At 33.1% G+C, this 18992-nt stretch overlaps 2 long non-coding RNA genes across 4 annotated transcripts; one reads left to right on the forward strand and one right to left on the reverse strand.

The window, feature by feature from the left end:
- The first annotated feature begins 905 nt into the window (after positions 1 to 905).
- Positions 906 to 3007, forward strand: LOC110709918. Its single transcript, XR_002509056.1, has 3 exons — positions 906 to 1484; positions 1897 to 1942; positions 2561 to 3007. It is a non-coding gene; the product is annotated as an uncharacterized LOC110709918 (long non-coding RNA).
- A 504-nt stretch (positions 3008 to 3511) lies between these two features.
- Positions 3512 to 8836, reverse strand: LOC110709919. Of its 3 annotated transcripts, none has more exons than XR_002509058.1 (6): positions 8748 to 8836; positions 8550 to 8587; positions 8232 to 8328; positions 7400 to 7470; positions 5299 to 6521; positions 3512 to 5021 (listed from the first exon to the last, which is right to left on the reverse strand). It is a non-coding gene; the product is annotated as an uncharacterized LOC110709919 (long non-coding RNA). The 3 variants fall into 3 exon arrangements; XR_002509057.1 differs by having other exon boundaries at positions 7368 to 7470; XR_002509059.1 differs by lacking the exon at positions 8550 to 8587 and having other exon boundaries at positions 7368 to 7470.
- Positions 8837 to 18992: the final 10156 nt, after the last annotated feature.

Below are 18992 nucleotides of genomic sequence, written 5' to 3' on the forward strand. Positions count from 1 at the left end.
AATCTCATCCTACGGCCCAGATGGGTTCTTATATAAAATGAGTTCTTATATAGAAGAGGGTTCTTATATGAGTCTTCCTCTCTCTCTCTCTCTCTCTCTCTCTCTCTATATATATATATATATATATATATATATATATATATATATATATATATATATATATATATATATACTCCCTCCGTTTCAGGTTATTCGCAACAAACTAGGGAGTTGCGGACTCCTAGGCAAAAGATCTTAAGCTTGATTATTGAAAAATTAGGGATACACTCCAACCCAAAACCAACACCTAGCCCCACCACCAACAGTCCACCTACCACCACCAACACCTACCACCACCAGTTCACCACCGAGCACACCCGAAACCACCCAACACCACCATTTAGAACCACGAAACCACTGCACCCACCACTAGGAAACCAGCAAACACCGAACCCACTACAATCCACCACCACCCACAACCCTGAACTCAACCCACGAATCCGCCACCACCCACAAATCCATCGAACATCGAACCCACTACAACCCACCACCACCCATTACAACCGACGAACCCTAGCTAAACTCATAATTCGAAATCCGCCACCACGAATCCACAACCGATCATCTTCACAAATCCACAACCCATCACACCCACGAATCCGCCACCAACAAGGAATCCATAACCCATCACCACCCACGAACCCAAATTTCGAACCCCACCCACGAACTTAAATTTCAAACCCACCACCACCACACATACCCAGATTTCGAACCCAAAACCCACAAGCGAGGGCAACCGACAGCGGCGTGATTTCCGGCGAGGTGTTTCGGTCGAATTGAGGGTAGATCGGCGAAGAAAGAGAGAATTTCTGGGTATGGTGGTGGTGATGTGTAGTAGTGGTGATGGTAGTGGTGGTGAATTTAGTTGGGAGGGGAATGATTTGGGTGGAAATGATTAAATGTAGAGTTTAAGTTAATGAGATAAAAACAATAGTTTAATTAAGGTGTTTAAAAACAAAAGTAAGGGTAATTTAGTAAAATCACCCTTAAAAACTTACTAAAAAAGGAAAAAAAAATTGTTGCGAGTAATGTGAAACATCCATATTTAGTAATTGTTGCGAGTAATATGAAACGGAGGGAGTATATAGAATCAGGATCATGTGAGAACCTAGGTGTATAATAAGAACTAATAACTAATTTACACCGTCGATCGCGATTCATCTAACGGCCGAAATTCTACCCGCCTCATTAAGGGCAAAATAGAACAATCGGCGCTTTGAATGACCACCCATACATTTCCGGCGTTTCCTTTTCACTTTCTCTCTCATCTTCATGCTTTCTCTCTCTTCTCTTGAATTCTCTTTGCTGCGATTTTACTTCTTCGATTTCGCATATGAAAATCTTTGATTCGGTCTGTGAATTCTTCGATTAGCTATAATCTAGTTATTTTGGAGAGGTGAATATTTTGATTTTTTCTTTGTTCATGGCTTGCTATTTTTAAACAGGTAATTTGTTTGAATTTGTCTTTTTATCCAATTAGTTTCGTGTAATTAATTCGAGTTGGAAGATTGGGGGTTTTCGATATTTTTGGTTGAAAATGTTCGATTTGCTTAATTTGTGCAGCCTTTTTAGGTTTTGGTTGAAATTTTACTTTATATCCTTATTTAATCGATTTAGTGCTAACTATTATGATATTTCTATGAAGTTTCTTTTGTTTTAGGGTTCTAATGGTGCTATATTGTTTTGAGATTTTTTTAATTTTGTTTCTAAAATCAGGTTTTACATTTTTTTTTTTATTTAGTAATGTACAATTTCGCTAATTTTTTTGTGAAATTATTGCGAATTTTGGAATCTAACTCTTCTCATGATTGTTTTTTTGACAAGCATTAATTTGGAGGACATTTGTTTACTTTGCAGGTGTAATAAATTGATTTATTTGCTTCAATCTACTAACTTCAATTGCGTAAGATCTTTCTCCTTTTTTAATTTTTGTTTGTTTGTCTATATCATAGCTTCATATGCTGATGTTGTTGTTTTAGGTGTGCCTCACTGTAATGGGTAGTACTTAATTCCAACTTTGTGTTGATTAGTAAAATTGATAAAAAGAGATAAATTTTTATTAGTACTTAATTCTGGTGGGATATCAGGGAATGAAGAATGCTGATGTTGTTCTTTTAGTTATGTTTCATTTTTTTAGCTGCCACATTCTTATTATTTTTTTTATTTACTTTTTGTGCTTCTTTATTTACTTTTTAATTAGAACCATCTACTTTTGGTGTACTGCTGGTTTATTTGATTATGTGTTGAACTTTTTGTATTTTAATGTTGTATTTGTGGAGTTCCCCTGATGCTTGGTAGTATGGTAGATTGGTCCTGGTTAGCCATTTATAGTTAACCTTCACATTTATCTCTGTAACCTGATATGTCAATAAGGTGTATGTGGGATGGTTAAAGCTTTAATTTGCTAATCTGGATTTTACGAGGGAATGCAACGTTGCTACTAATGCAATGGTTAGACATATGGTCTCATAGTAGCTGTTATGATTTGTTGGCCGATTCACCAACTTCCTCTACTGATTAGTTTTTGTAGGCTGCAAACAGGCTAGACAAAAAAGAACTGAGTCTAATCTGTACTCTGAGTTAGGCATCTTGGTTTTGCAAGAATATGAGAGTCCATCAAGAACCAATGTCTGACCCCTGCATTGTGGTTGAGTGCTTCTGTCTTGCCAAGGTTGCTGCAGCTATTGCCCTGCCATGGCTTGCTGCTTCTGCCACCTACTGTTGCTATGCTACTTTTTCTCTACCGCCTACTGCTGCTATGCTACTTCTTCTCTACCGCCTGCTAATGCGAATATGTGAAAGCCTTGTATAGTCGTATTATATTTTTGGATGAATTTTGTAATATTACAGAAGTTGAGTGTTAATATAAATATCCAAGTTTATATATATCTTGCATCAATGCATTAACTCACCTTGATAAAAACCTTTATAATTCACAGTTATAAATCAGGTTATATATTTTTTTATTACTTTTCATTTTCTTTTGTTTACTTTAGATCAATTATTTATTACTTTCTTAATACAAGCCTACTAGCTCAACAGGTATAGCATTGTGTAATTGCACAAAAGATATGAGTTCGAATCCCACGTAGGTTCATATAAGCTTATTAGTACAACTCTTCTTCTTTTGGTCAGAGATAGTAGAAGTGAGTTATTTAATTTTAATACTAGCTTTGTTATTAAAGATATAGAAGTGAATTATATATTTACTTTTTTTTAGGGAAATTATTTATTTACTTTTGAATTATTATGATTTACTTTTGAGATATATTTATCAACTTTTGATTTCTATTTGAGTTATTTTGATTTCTTTTCGAGCTATTATAGTTTACTTTATAGATATTTTTATTTACCTTTATGTTTATTGTATCTACTTTTGAGATATATTATGTACTTTTATGATTTTTTTATTTACTTTTGAGTTATTTACTTTTACGACTTTTTTTATTTACTTTTGAGTTATTTTTCTGTACTTTGGTTTTTTAATATACACTAACCTGCTGGCTCAATAGGTAGAGCATTGTGCAATGGACAAAATATGTGGGTTCGATTTCCACGTAGGTTTATTTATTACATATAAGATTATTTTTTATTTACTCCATTTTGACATTTTTTTTATTTAATTTTAGAATATTTCGATTTACTTTTTAGTATTTTGTATCTACTTTTGAGATATATTGGAGGATGACTTCAAAGTATGAATTTTTTTTAAATTCTGATTTTTTAAAAGCTAATTTAGTTACTTTATTGCTATTTTTATTTACTTTTGTGAAAATTTGAGTTACTTTAGTGTGTATTATATATTTTTAGAGATAACCTATATAGGAATCGAACCTAAACCTCTATACATCCGCATAGTGCTTTACCACTTGAGCTAATAGGTTTAGCTTAAGTCTATTTTATTTACTTTAGATTCTTTTTTATTTACTTTATAGCACTATTTGTTTGCTGTAGAGTAATTATGATTTACTTTTGACATATATTAATGTAATATTTTTAGTTTTCTACTTTTGAGATATTTTGAATAACTTTAGAGTGTTTGTTATTATTGTTTAAGATAACCTATGTAGGAATTAAACCTACACTTCTATGCATTCGCATAGTGATCTACCACTTGAGCTAATAGGTTTACTTTAAAGTCTTTTTTATTCACTTTTGGAGTCTTTTTTATTTATTTTTAGACACAATCTATTTTTTTGTCTTCCCAACTTTTCCAATTGGACCTGTTTCAGCAAAAAGTTGATTAAGACCAATTCACTTCCTATGGCTATTGCAGTACCCTAGTTTTCACCAGTTATCATGATGCTTGTGATGCCCATAGATTGGAGATATCTAATGACATGACCTGCCTCCAGCTTCACTGGATTAGTCACAGCAACCTAACCTTGCCATCAATGGTAACTAACACACAAGTTTGAGCTAATTTTTTTTAAGATATACTTATTGACTTCATGGTTGATTGGAACATTATGTACCTGTAGGAGCCTCTTGTTTCTTACCAAAACTATCTTCTCACCGACCTTTCCACCAACTCCAGCTGTAGGATGCGCCTCAAATCCTTTACATCTTCAACATGGTCAGCCAATGATTCACGTTTCTTACGCTGAACCTTAGCGTGTTCAGCCACGCTTTAGCTAGGGGGTGCTCGATGTTTTATTGCAAATCCTTTGTAGGTATTTTTGGAGCATTTATCAAACAAATCAGAGCAAATGAGCAATATATAGAAAAGCAAAACATTAGAATCAATAAAAGAAAAAACACTTTCTGCTGCCCCAACATGGCCTACTATTGCAGCTGCTGCTATGCTACTTGTGCTTTGTTGCCTGCTGCTATGCTATTTCTGCTCTGCCGCCTACTGTTGCTATGCTACTTGTGCTCTGTTACTTGCAGCTGTAAATGCTTCTCAGGAGTTCTTAGAGAGTTAGAGTTGAGCAAAACCAAAAGTTGCTGTAAGCAAGAGTGCATCATGTGCACCTTAAAACCTGTGAGGAGTAGCAGAAGCATGAGTAGAAGTAATATTATTTATTTACTTTTAATGATGTTTTAATTTACTTTTTAGCCTTTTTATTTACTTTTGAGCTAGATATCCAGATCTCTTGTATGCAAATATTTTGCAATTACACAATTTGTAGGATAGTTGATGCTGAAGTAAGTGGAAAGAGGTTAGCTTTCATATTAAATTTTTTTTACAATGTGCAGAAGATACTAATTTCTATCTTTTAAGCTAATTTAATTTACTTTATTGCTATTTTTGCTTACTTTTGCGAATATTCGAGAAGATGAGCAACGTCCCTGTAATGTTTCCCATGTCATGGTCAAATAGGAATTTGGGTTATTGAAAATTTCCCTTTGAGCATCAGCACTTGGACGATTTTTCGAGCCACAGAATATGCATCACACTCCAGCTCTATGTGCATATATCCCAATTTCCTAGCCACTTGAACCCCAAACCTCGCAGCAGCAACTTCCGCCATTTCCACCTCCCATCGACCTTGAATTCTCATTGTTGCAGCAGCAGCAACAATTCTGCCAGCATTGTCCCTCAAGATCACACCCAAACCCATCCATCTTCCTGCTGATATGTGTGCATCTGAGTTTATTTTGATGTGGCCAGCTGTAGGAGGATTCCAGCGATCACTCCCCATCCCAAAAGCTGCTGACAGTGGCTTAAGAACTCGTCCAGCATATTCCATATAATCCCACAGCATTTTTGAATAGCCTGCAGCAACCTGTACAGGGTAATCGACAGGGTCATCTTCCAGCAATGAATCTAAGTTAGAGAGATAAGTGGCATCTTGCGCCAGCTTTGTGATGATACCGCTGTTATCTGACTCAAGAATAATGTTCCTGTACCCATTCTGCTTAGCGAGTTTGACAGCAAATGGAGCAGCATTGCATTCTGCTATCTCTAGCGACTAGTGGCCCTTCACACATCTTGTGCCAGCAAAGAGAACATTGCCTAGGTGGTCACGAGCTATAGCTCCAAGACCAATCCAGCCTTCAGAGCTCAAGGAGGCATCACAGTTAACTTTGACACATCCTTGGGCAGGTGCTATCCAGCATTTTGGGCTTTTATTTTTGCTCGGACTCTTGCAACCATAAATATTCTCATTGTATTTATTATAATCCTCAACGAGCTGATGCATTCTAGCAATAACAGTATTGTGGGGAGTCCCATTGTTGTTAAATACCTTGTTATTGCGTCTAGCCCAAATAAGCCACAGTAAAGCAGCGCCTTTTTGCTGGAGCTTCACGTTCTCTTTACCCCAAGCTTCAATCAGATTCTCGAAGTCAGAAAAATAGTTTGTAAGGACTAGCTTTTCGCAATTAGCCTCAGTCCACAGATCTCTAACAGCAGCACACTCAAAGAAAGCATGACTGAGAGTTTCAGGATTCGACCCACACCATGGACACATATCATCCTCTATCATATGTCTATGTTTAAGGAGAGCACGAACAGGGAGAGAACTGGTGCATAGCCGCTGTAAGAGATGTCAACAAAACCACACATTTCATTTACTTTAAATATAACGTCATTAACTTTACGTATAAAAACATTCACTTTACCAAAAAAAAAAAAAAAATATAGTCAACAAAACTCTGCCCATATCTAATAAAGAGCTAATCAGTTAGTTCTAAATAAACTTTACCTTAAATTATGTACCTGTATCTCCAGATTATGCACATATGTAAGCTATAAAATTCTCTTAAAATTTTATCTACTTTAAGAGCAATTTAATCTACTTTTAAATATATATTATTTACTGCATACTCCTTGTAATCGTGCAACATTTTGGCATAACTTGAAGCACTATGACAGGATCAGCTACGTAACGTAGCTTCCCTTGGTGTGTTTTCTCATTCCCAAGCCAACACACAAAATAAACCAACTCTTTTTTATCAATGACATGCAGTTTTAATAATTCGCGACCCTAACCTGTTAAACAGACCCCATGACTCCAACATCCCAACTCTGCCATTGCTCATTAAACACAACAGAGTTCCTGTCAGACCACTCACCCAACACCAAAGACACAAACAAACATAAAAAAGTCCTCATTGTATGCATTAGTTTACTTTAAGAGATGATTAGTATACTTTAAGAGAGATTTAGTTTACTTTTATGAGGTTTATACTTGATTAAATAAGTTATCTAAATGAAATGCACCTCTGATGGAACATCAAATGTGTTTAAGATTTATAACAGTTGATATGCAAAGTTACAAATTAAGAACCTTCATTTATACTAATTAAATTATTAAACAATAAAATCACTGAAACAAAAAAACAGAAAAATTATACTCCGTAGTAAATTTCAGAAATATTACTCAATTTCGCGTAAAATTTCAACTTTAAACACCTTCAATTACGCACAACCTCAATCTCTCACAACTTCATTTTGAACAACTTCAAATTTCAGCAGATTTCAACCTGAAAACACTAAAATAAGTTAGTAATTGCATAAATAAGAGTTTAAACTTTATAATCTTCAAAGATTATCACAGCATTATAAATCTAATTCAAATTAAAATTTTAAAATAGTACCAAAATTTAATAAATCAAAGAAAAAGATGGTGGCGATATTGTAGCAAAGGTCAATGAAACAAAATAAGTAGGATAACTCTTTTTGGCTTTCTGTTGTCAATCAAGCTGCCATGTTTTGTAGAGAATACAGCACCGGAACATAAGCAAGTGGCATTCAAATTTATGGTTGAAGATTAATGAAAAAAAATTATCTACTATAATCTATTTGATTATCTACTTTGAGAGGAGTTTGGTTTAGTGTAAAAGATATCTAGTTTAATTTAAGTAGAATTACATTAAAGGCCACTTATAAGTTAAAAATTCAGCCCACACAAAACTTCAGTCTCCTCTCAGAAATCTTGCTGCCAGCTTTTCCTACACCCCAAAACTAACGCTAACCTACACCACACCACAACAACAACACAAAATAGTCTACAAGCTACTATCTTCCTTCCTCCTAGCCTCCTTTAAAGTTTAAACCTCAAAACCTCCTGCCATCTACAAAAACAAACATAGCAGCATTTATTTTAAGCTAAATTCCCCACAATAAACCCCAAAACAAATCCCGCCAGCTCTTATTCTTGAAAATAGTAACAATGGAATTCAACCTTTCAAAAAAAGAGCATGAAGAATTGTCAGGAACAACTAAACAAAGGGGGGAAACATACCATATCATCCGAGCTTCAGTACACTGAAAAAGAGCATACATTACCGTTTCCTGGGCCTCTCCGCAATACGGACATACAATGTAAATAATAGTTTTACCTAGAAAAACAACATTGACAATCATTTCAACCCAACCAGCTTCCAAAAGTAGTCCAAATTAGCTAAAATAACTGATTATATATCAAAATGTCAATTTACATTACAATATAATTGATTTACTTTTACTTTGTTTCTATCTACATTTTCAATTGATTAAATAATAAGATTCATTGATGCATTTTCTCAAACAGTTAGTGTGCACTCAAAAAATTTATACGCACCAACTTATCCTCTATCTCCCAAACCTTGGCAAATTCACCTAAAATCATTCCAAAAATAACACATATTTAATAATAATAAATTTGTACAAAGAATGAACTTAAAGTATATTCATTCCAAACTAACCAAATTTCACAAAAAAAATAAATAAATAAATAAATAAAAAATTATGAGAACAAAGTTCCTAGCAAGAGCAATACCGTGTTTTGAACTTTCATTTCGAGTGATATTTGCAGCACAGTCCAGTCAAATTTGCAAAGAATTGTTACAAGCTAGCTAGCTTATAAACCTAGAAATAATAATGCTAATTGAGCTATAATTGCAATAAGAATAAATAAATTAAACTTTTTATGAAACAATTAAAAGTAATTTAAAATCAATCATAACCTTGAATTGTAAATTAAAATCCAATTTTCTCTATGAAATTGATGAAGCTCGTTGATTTAAGAAATAGAAGAAAAAAAAACTTGCCTCAAATGCCGTTCAAAATTCAGAGTCGCTGAAGAAATTTGACCTGAATTCACCAAATTAAACAAAGAAAAATTGAATTTCCAATAAGATCTTGACGAATTTGAAGCAATATCAACAAGATTTAGACAATTTTGCAGCAAATTATACCCAATTTAATAGAGAAAGCTCATTGCAATGGAGGAGAGAGAAAGTGCGTGGAAATGAATTGAATGTGCGTGATTTAATCTGAGCTGTCGATCGGGCGCGTTTTTTGTGTTAGATTTGGCGGTCTAGATTAGTTCATAGTTTCTATTGTAGGATTGGTTCTCATTATACCCTGGTCCTATATATATATATATATATATATATATATAGGAAGGCTTATGTAAGAACCCTACTCTATATAAGAACTCAATCTTATATAAGAACCAATCTCAGCCCTTTATTAGTTTTGATCTAACCATCTAAAATGAATTTTTAGTAATAGCATTTATGTAATTTTAAAGAGTTTATATTTTGAACATATTAAAAATTTTAGAACATAGGAAAAAGTTTAGAACATAAGCTCAAAAAAAATTTAGAATATAAGCAGAAAAAATTTAGAACATAGAAAAAAAATTTAGAACATAAGCAAACAAAAGTTTAGAACATAAGTTGAAAAAATAATTTGATTTATTTTTATGTTTTACTCTTAAGTTATTATGGTTTACTTTTGAAAGTTTTATTATTATTTTTTTATAGAGATAACCTATGTAGGAATCGAACTTACATCCTCTATGCATTTGCATAGTGCTCTACCAATTGAGCTAATAGGTTTTAGCATATATTTTTTTTTCCATATACCTACGCCTTTTATATGTTCTAAATTATTTTCCTACTATCTTTTTCATCCATTACTTTAAATTTTTCCGTCTATACTTTGAATTTTTTTGTATATTCTGAAAATTTTCACCCAATATTCTAAATTTTTTCTATCTATAATCTTAAAATTTCTCACTTCTATATTTTTTCACCCTATGTTCTAAACTTTTTTCCCTATGTTCTAAATTTTTTCACCCTGTATTCTAAACTTTTTTCCCTATGTTCTAAATTTTTTCACCCTGTATTCTAAACTTTTTTCCCTATGTTCTAAATTTTTTCACCCTATGTTCTAAATTTTTTCCCCTATGTTCTAATTTTTTTCACCTTATGTTCTAAACTTTTTTTCCTATGTTCTAAATTTTTCACCCTATGTTCTAAACTTTTTTTCCTATATACTAAATTTTTTCACCCTATGTTCTAAATTTTTTCTCTGTGTTGTAAACTTTTTTCGCCTTATGTTCTAAACTTTTTCCCTATGTACTAAATTTTAGAACATAAGGGAAAACTTTAGAACATAAGGCGAAAAAATTTAGAACATAAGGGAAAAAGTTTAGAACATAAGGGAAAACTTTAGAACATAGGGAAAAAGTTTAGAACATAAGGGAAAACTTTAGAACATGAGGGAAAAATAATACATAAACTTTAATTACCTTTTTCTTCCATAAGTAATTGTTTCATCTGGTATAATAGTAATTTCTTCATCTGATTTTTCTTCATTTTGGCCTTGCATTTTGCTGTAATTTTAAGAAATAAAAAACATTAGTAACATTCCAACATTAGTAATATATTTTAAACATAAGAATAGTTTAGAAAATGCTGAATATAGTTTAGAACATGCTGAAAATAGTTTAGAACATGATATCATACTTATATCACTAACAATTAAGAACACAACAAGAGGTATCACTAGCAAGAGGTAGATTTAATTATTGTTCTCTTGTTGCACTAAATCTAGGTATACATAAGCTTCATTAGTACTTCGTAATAAATGAATATACCTTTGCAATGGACATCATTTATCAAGGGCATCACAAAAACAAGTTGTTCAGGAATGTCACTAAGGATGAAAGTCTAACTGATCCGCACAAGAAGTACTACAAAAGTTGTCTTTGTAGACATTATATAGTTTTAACTATTTGAAAGATTCATTCAAGTCCAATGCATTTAAAGGTCTTTCAAGATTCAAGCAATTTCTAAACCAATAATCACCAACTTCCTCAAATTATTCCCAATTAAGGGAAGAGATCTCATATAAAAATAAAAAAGGCAACGAGACTTGTTCCAATATGAATACAAAACCACCCTGAATAGAAAAGAGCTAGCATTTTTGCAAGATTCAAGCATTTATTCTGACTGTTGGGAATCAGATCTCAGTCAAGATCAGTAACTATTGGCACCAAAGCAACTTTAGCTATACACTGACATCAGATCACTACTGCTATACAGTATACACTGATATCAGATCACAAACCTTATTAGTGGAAAGTACATCAGTTCAGACTTCAGAGTAAGAGAATGAAGCTACAAGTCTCAAGCTGGATAGATACTTGTCAGCATTTTGCAAATAGCATCTTTTCATAAACATATATAAAAGAATGGTGTATCATAAACAAGATTTAGAACATGCTGAGAAAGAGTTTCGAACATGCTGAGAAAGAGTTCCGAACATGCTGAGAAATAACTTGGAACATGCTAAGCTTATTTACAAATCACAGAAGTCTAATACATTTTGCACTAATAGTCTGATATACAATAATCAAGAGCAGCGTTGAAATAATTCGAACATAAATCGAACTAATTAATATGCAAAAAATCGAACAAAATAATTAGAACATAAATAAAAAATAAAAAAAAATAAAAATCGAACAAAATAATTCACGTAAATCCACTATTTCACTATCACCAATAAAAAAAAAAAGTCAAATTGGTGAATCGCGAAAATCGAACAAAATCAACAATGAAAAATGATAAATCATAAAATTCGAACAAAATCAGGAAAAATCGAACAAAACGTATATAAATGGTAAAATCGAACATAAATCAAACATCAAACGAACAAAATCGAGTATAGAAATCGCGAAAATCGAACAAAATCAATAATGAAAATCATAGGCGAAATTCATAATATTAGAACAAAATCTAAGAAAATGTACCTGATTTGAGCAATTTAGTTTGTTTTAGCAGCAATTTGGGCTAGATTATGGGATTTGTGGAGAGAGAAAGTAAAGAGGGTTGAAAGTTTGAGGAGAGAGAAAATATTGGACGGTTGGGGAGGGTTTAGGGGTAGGTTTTTTGTTTTAATCTTGACCGCTCATCCTAATCTAATCCTACGGATATGATTGGTTCTTATATAACTAAGATTCTTATATAACTATGAGTTCTTACCGGAACCCTCCCTTATATATATATATATATATATATATATATATATATATATATATATATATATATATATATATATATATATATATATATATATATATATATATATATATCATTCTCTCTTTGTCTCCGCTGCACAAATTGATTAATGTACTATGTTATGGAATAGGTGGGTATTAAATAAGAAAATTGATAGGCTAACAATATATTTGTATTATAATTTAGGAAAGAAAAACTTTAAAATAAGGGAAAAATTTAAAACAAGTACAAAAAGAGAACCATGTACAAATAAGGAAAACAAAATGATGCTCTTATAGGTTCATATGTGAGAATTCATACTTATATGAGAACTGATTTTAAATTTAGAACATGTGAGTAAAAGTTTAGAACATACGAGTAAAAATTTAGAACATGCGTCTGAAATTAAAATTTAGAACATCTGAGTAATAATTTAGAACATCTAAGTGAGTAATATGTTTAGAACATTTGATTTAAGAATTAGAACAAGTGATTAAAAATTTATAAAATCTGCTTTATGAAAATTTTAAACATATGAGTAAAATTTAGAAAATTTGATTTAAGATTATGAACATGTGAATAAAAATTTAGAACAAATAAATATAGAATATAGAAAGTGTGAGTAAAAAATTTAGAGCATACGAGTAAAAATATAGAACATACACTTTAAAATCTGGAACATATAATTAAAAATCTTAGAACACACATTTTAAAATTTAGAACATATAAGTTAAAATTTTGGAACAAGTTATTTAAAATTTATGATATTAAACTTAACTAATTTATGGTTTAGAACATGTGAATACTAAATTAGAACATTTGATTTAATTTAGAACACCTAAGGAAGTTTAGAACATCAGATTTAAAATTTAGAACATACAAGTAAAAATTTAGAACATAAAGAGTGTTCTCACATAAGAAAAATTCTCACAAGAGCTCCCCCTATATATATATATATATATATATATATATATATATATTATATATATATATATATATATATATATATATATATATACTAAAAATTGAAACAAAATATACCGTGACAAGTTTTGAACCACAAAATAACAAGGAAAACTAAACTCCACTAAATAGAGAGGTTGTTATATACATGCGGATGTACCGTACACCAATGAGTGTTTTGTTCTCATTTTGATGTTAGTTTTTCAATTAATCATCAAATGAAAAGCAAAAACTAACCTTAAGTTAGTTGAGTGCACGTGCAACCGGCTGTATATAACTAATTCTAAACTAAATAATATACTCAATAACTGAACTACTTTGATTATTTATCAATCAAGTAGGAATTTTATTTTTTATATATTAATTAAATATTTTTCAAAGAAAACTGGGCTTCTAATCAAGGAGCCCTAAGGGACCACTCCGGCTGCCCTGGCCTAGCTACGGATGTGCGTAGTATATCATTTAATTTTTTTATTTTAAAATAAATTGTGAATTTCCTCTAACAAATCATTCGTTTTATATTTAGATAAAGTTCCTAATCTAAAGATAATTTTATATTAATTAATTTAAACTTAAAAATCTCATTTTCCAATTAATGTGATCTTTGAACCTCATTATTTCTACGAGAATCATACATGGGTGGAGTAATTTTGAAATAAGCTTTCTGATGATATAACTGTAGACACCTAAAAATGTCTCCCCAAAATCAAACCCGATGATGAATACCTTTCACCACCATTATTGGTCGGGTTCAGTATTTAATCTTTGGAGTGCTTAAATCCATGTTCTATCCAATACATTTAATGAACCAATCCATTTACTAGCTCATTTCCCTAAACCATAGCTTGTTATCCACTTTTCGTGTCCACATTGCAAAACCGAGAAATTGATTTTTTGGTCTTATAATTTTGATACAATTATTATTTGGTTGAATAGGCCTTGAAATAAGCTTTCCAACCATATATCATAAGCCCAATTCCGAGCTATAATGAAAAAGATATAAGCAAAACACTAAACTCGGCCCAAAACCGACACCCTTCCACTAAAACGGCCATATCTTAAAATTTAAAGATCATATGACCTGATCATTGGGTTGGAAAGTTGACTTGATAAGCTTTCCAATGATATATTATATGCCTTATTCCAAGTTACGGATCAAAAGTTATGACGATTTTAAAAACGGGTAAAAAAACTGGAATCACCGTGCACAGTGCAAAAGCACCGTGTCACGGGAGTGTGCCCCGTTAGGTCAAATATTTCCCGCGTCACGGGATTTTTCCCCCGTCTGACGGTGCCAAGCACCGTGTCACGGTGTTCTCTGCCGTGTCGCGGTGTTATTTTTTAGGGATTTTATCTTTTTAGGGTTCCGTGTGTTCCCTCTGCTCATTTTCCCTATAAATAGGACCCCCCTTTCTGCAGTTCGGGGCATCAACTCCTTCTCTCTTTCTCTCTTTTACACCAAAAAATCATTATATTCTCTCTCTCCCATATTCTAAGCTTTAAACCTATGTTCCTAATTACACCATTCTTCCCTTAAGCATTCAAAGGAGTCCATACTTAACCCGAGGTTTCGTCCTTAAACCAAGGCGTGAAAGGTACACATAACTGAGGGTTTGGACCAAATCAACTCTACTTTTTATTTAATTTAATTTAATTTCTATTTGATTTATATTTTTTATTGAAGTTACTAACAATTTATTCATGATGTAGCAATTTAAAGGAACACGCGGAATGTGAGCAATTAACTTAATTACTTATTTTTATTTTAATATTGCTAATATCATGATTAGGTTTATTATTATTTGATTTGGCTAATACTATTATTGTTGAATTGCTTCCAATATTAATGTTTATTCTATTATTTTTATGATCGCCATATTGCATGTTTAAAGGGAATATGTAATTAAAAATCACGCCTAATAAGATAATTTGGACAACCGGCTTTGGTTCCTTTTTAATCTTGTTGTTTAATCAAGCGATCACTAATTCTATAGAATTATATGGTGCATTAATATTCAACCAATTTAGTTTAATAATAGTTTGGAGCAAATTGAATCTCTGTTTGTATGCCTTTGAGATCGCAGGAATCACTTTTCACTATAAGAATCGAGTAGAGGCCAATACGGGCAAATGTGACTCCATGACTCACTTCGTACCATCATCCCTGATCCTCCTTTTGTGGTTCCGAACCATATGGAGTTAGTAATCTCATGGATTATGAATGAGGTGTAACCTTCATGGGTCAATCGTTGTTGTCTATCGTTGTCCCTTATCGTGGTTGCCTTTTTATGATCCGTGAACGGTTTACAAGTTCCTTAAAAACTTGTTGGGGCGGCTCCCTACTTTGCTTTGTCCCGGATCGTTGTCCCTAATCGTAATGTCAATTCCCACTTCCTATGAGTGCCAAGCATATTCACACATGTTTTAACGTAGGCGCACTTCGAGCGACGCTTACAATAACGTAATCTCAATTTCGTTCAAAAACAAAAGAGAAGTGAGAAAAATAGTAACTTGTTGGGTTTTGCGGTGTCCGACACCATGCAGAAACAAAATCCGCAAAAGCGGATCGCATGTATAATAATTACAACATAACAAAATGACATGCAAATACAGAAACACAAACACATGAAAAGAAGAGAGAGAAAGAAGCTCACCCTTGACGCGTGCTTCGCTCACAACTCGAGATTGGTCTTGGAAAACTTTAAGCCCCCTAAATGCAAGACCTCTGACGTCTCACACCCTCGATCATCGAACCGGCCCCTACCCCGTAGCTTAGACATGGCTAGACCAAAATTACTAGAGTTTACGAGCTTAAGGTTTTCTCACACTTTGGGAGAGATTCCTTTTGAGTTCTACTCAAATGAGTAACCCCATTACACAGGATGGGTACTTATAAGGAAATGCTCCCAAGAGTTTCCATCAACTTTCCATGTGGGAGAGTTGGTGAAATGAGAAAGTAAGCAATTAATTTAATTCTAAATTAAATTAAATAAACTATGCAATAGTCGCCACTGTGAAGAGGGTGTGCCCATCGTAGGGGATCCTTCTCCTCTATGCCGATGGCCCTTTAAAAATCGACTTTACTTTTTTTAGGGTGTGTTAGGATTTGAATTCCTAAATGTTTGGGAGACCTTGAATTAGAGTTGATTATATCATTACGCTTTTTTGTAAGAAACTAATAAGAAGTCGCCAATGATTTTTAAATTCATAAACCTTGTCCATGTCTTTCTCCCAAGTAGGGTTCAAAAGATATTTAGCATGAATCATAAATTTATCTATGCCCAAATTGGTCTACTTGTACTAGAAATGAGTTTGGGTGCGAGTGTACTAAAATAACGTTTCCTTTAGGAGGAATCGCTATTCTAGCTCTAGTGCGTCCTCTACTAGCTCTTCCCTTTCCAAAATTTCATCACCAAACAATATATACAACGTTATACCTAAAACTAAACTAGGTAATTTTATGTACAAGCATCAATCCCGTAGGAATTACATTGCAAAAGTCATTATTCTTATTTAATTCAAATTCGTGAAAAGAACAATAAATAAACAATATTCGCCTTGACTTAGGTGATAAAATAACAATTGATTAATTATTCAATTCTATTTTTTGATTAACGAAAGAATACTATGTGAAATTGATTAATTGAAGTTTGTTTAAAGTGATCAAACAATGCTAATTAACCAATTAAAGTTAGGAAAAATACACTTTAATAATCCCAACTATTACTGGTTTACTTCTAATAATCCCAAGTAAGGTTTATTATTTTAGTAATCCTAACTATGCCCTAAGTTTGCCTCCCCAAAATCTAGTTACATGTGACAAGGTAAACTATTTTTTTTATTTTTAAATGCCATATGTCATCACATGATTGGCCTAGTATTAAAAATAAATTTATTTTAAAAAAAAAAAAAAAAGAAATCTATCCCAGCCAACCCCCATCGTGAATCTTAGCCAACCCTCACTGTGAATTCCAGCCACCTACAGCCAACAAAAATTCCGCGGCCATCCACCTTTTACTCTCCGGAAAAGGCCGGACTAAATAATCCATGTTACAGCCGCAACCGCAACTGCAACCGCAAGCAAAGAAGAAGCAATTGGTACGAATTTGGTGCGAATTTGTGATTCAACCGCAACCGCAGGCAAAGAAAAGCAATCGTTGGTGGCTAACGCTGCTTTGGTTGCATTATTGTAGTGGCTGCCGTTGCTTTGGTTGCTCCATTGCGGTGGTTGATGCTGCTTTGGTTGCGCCATTGCGGGGGGGGGGGGGGAGTTTGTTTTTAAGGGAGTATGGGTGGTTTGGGGGTAGGAGTAGGTCGGGTAAGGTGGTTTTTAGGGTTGGGAGTGGACGACCGGCCGTTATCGGGGGTTAGGGGAGACGGTTAGCCGTTTTCCGATGATATGGGTCTTGGCCGTGGCGTTTTGCGGTGGTAGAAAGGGAGGGGGTGGTGGTTGTTAGGGTTTTTAGTTTTATTTTTATATTTTTTATATTTTTAAATTTTAGACCAATCATGTGTTAACACGTGTATTGGTAAACTAAGTGCATAGTTAAGATTATTAAAAATTAAACCTTAGTTGGGATTATTAGAAGTAAATTGGTAATAGTTCGGATTATTAAAGTGTATTTTTCCTTAAAGTAATTCAATTAAAAAATAAAAGAAAAATGATTTATCTAAGTGCTCATGAAACTAACCGTTCTTCTTTTATGTTAAATCCCTGTTTTAAATGTTCATGGACCTTCTTTATTCTTTTTACCTCCAAGGACTTTAATAGATTCAATTAGGGTTGGAAATTATTTGGAAATAGAGAAGAAAAGTAGTATGATAGTAAGAGGACTTGAGAGATTAGGAATTTAAGAACATATGGTTTAGAATTATGATTTTTCTATGTGTTTAGGGTTAAATGAAGACCCCTATTTACATGCATATGGTTTTAGAGCCGCAGTGTTAGGTGTTGCTCGCAACTCTCAAAGCCGCGTTGGAGTGCCCAACGTACTCTTTGACTTGCACTCAGTAGACGCGCACAACTCTAACAGTTGCGCGCGTTTGCCTTATATGAAAACGCGTTTTTAAAACTTTCATAAATTTAGATTGTTTAGTCGGATTAAGGCATGTAAGATATCATTAGAAAGATATGAATTTCTAATTTCTAATGCCGTTAGAATTAGGTTAAACAATCTTATAGATCAAAAGATATGGTCGTTTGAGTGCAAGGGTGTTGGTTTTAAGGCGCAGTTTAGTATTTTGATCATAACTTCGTCGTTTTAACTCGGAATCTGGATTATAATATACCGTTTGAAATCTCTTTGAAAGGGATATCCATATGTATAAGCTTTGCATGGTTTTTTATCTGATTGGCTTGATTTTCAACAACGTAAGATCCATTGGATCCAATCATTGCATTTGACGCATTTGGGTCCGTAATTAATTATGATTAAATATGTATGAGCACGTTTTAGGCCTAATTAGTAATAAGACAAGAATCTAAGATAATGGTCTCAAATATGGGTTTTAACTTACTTCATAATGCATTTCGTAGTTTATAAACATTTCGTAGCATGAAGAACGGGTTTTTGTAACATCATTGCACTTCCTGTTGGGACAGGAGGCCAAAAGTAGGTGTCTACAACTAGCAGCCTTGCTATCCTTGTACACCTAGCCCTTGCTTGGCTAGGCCAATGCGAGGCTGGTCTTTGTGCGTTTTACTTGACATTTGACATATTTTGTCTTCTCGATTCATTAAATCGACTCGACGTTCCACGCTCAGATTCGAC

Source organism: Chenopodium quinoa, unplaced genomic scaffold, assembly GCF_001683475.1.
Source record: "Chenopodium quinoa cultivar QQ74 unplaced genomic scaffold, ASM168347v1, whole genome shotgun sequence".
Classification (NCBI taxonomy): Eukaryota; Viridiplantae; Streptophyta; class Magnoliopsida; order Caryophyllales; family Amaranthaceae; genus Chenopodium; species Chenopodium quinoa.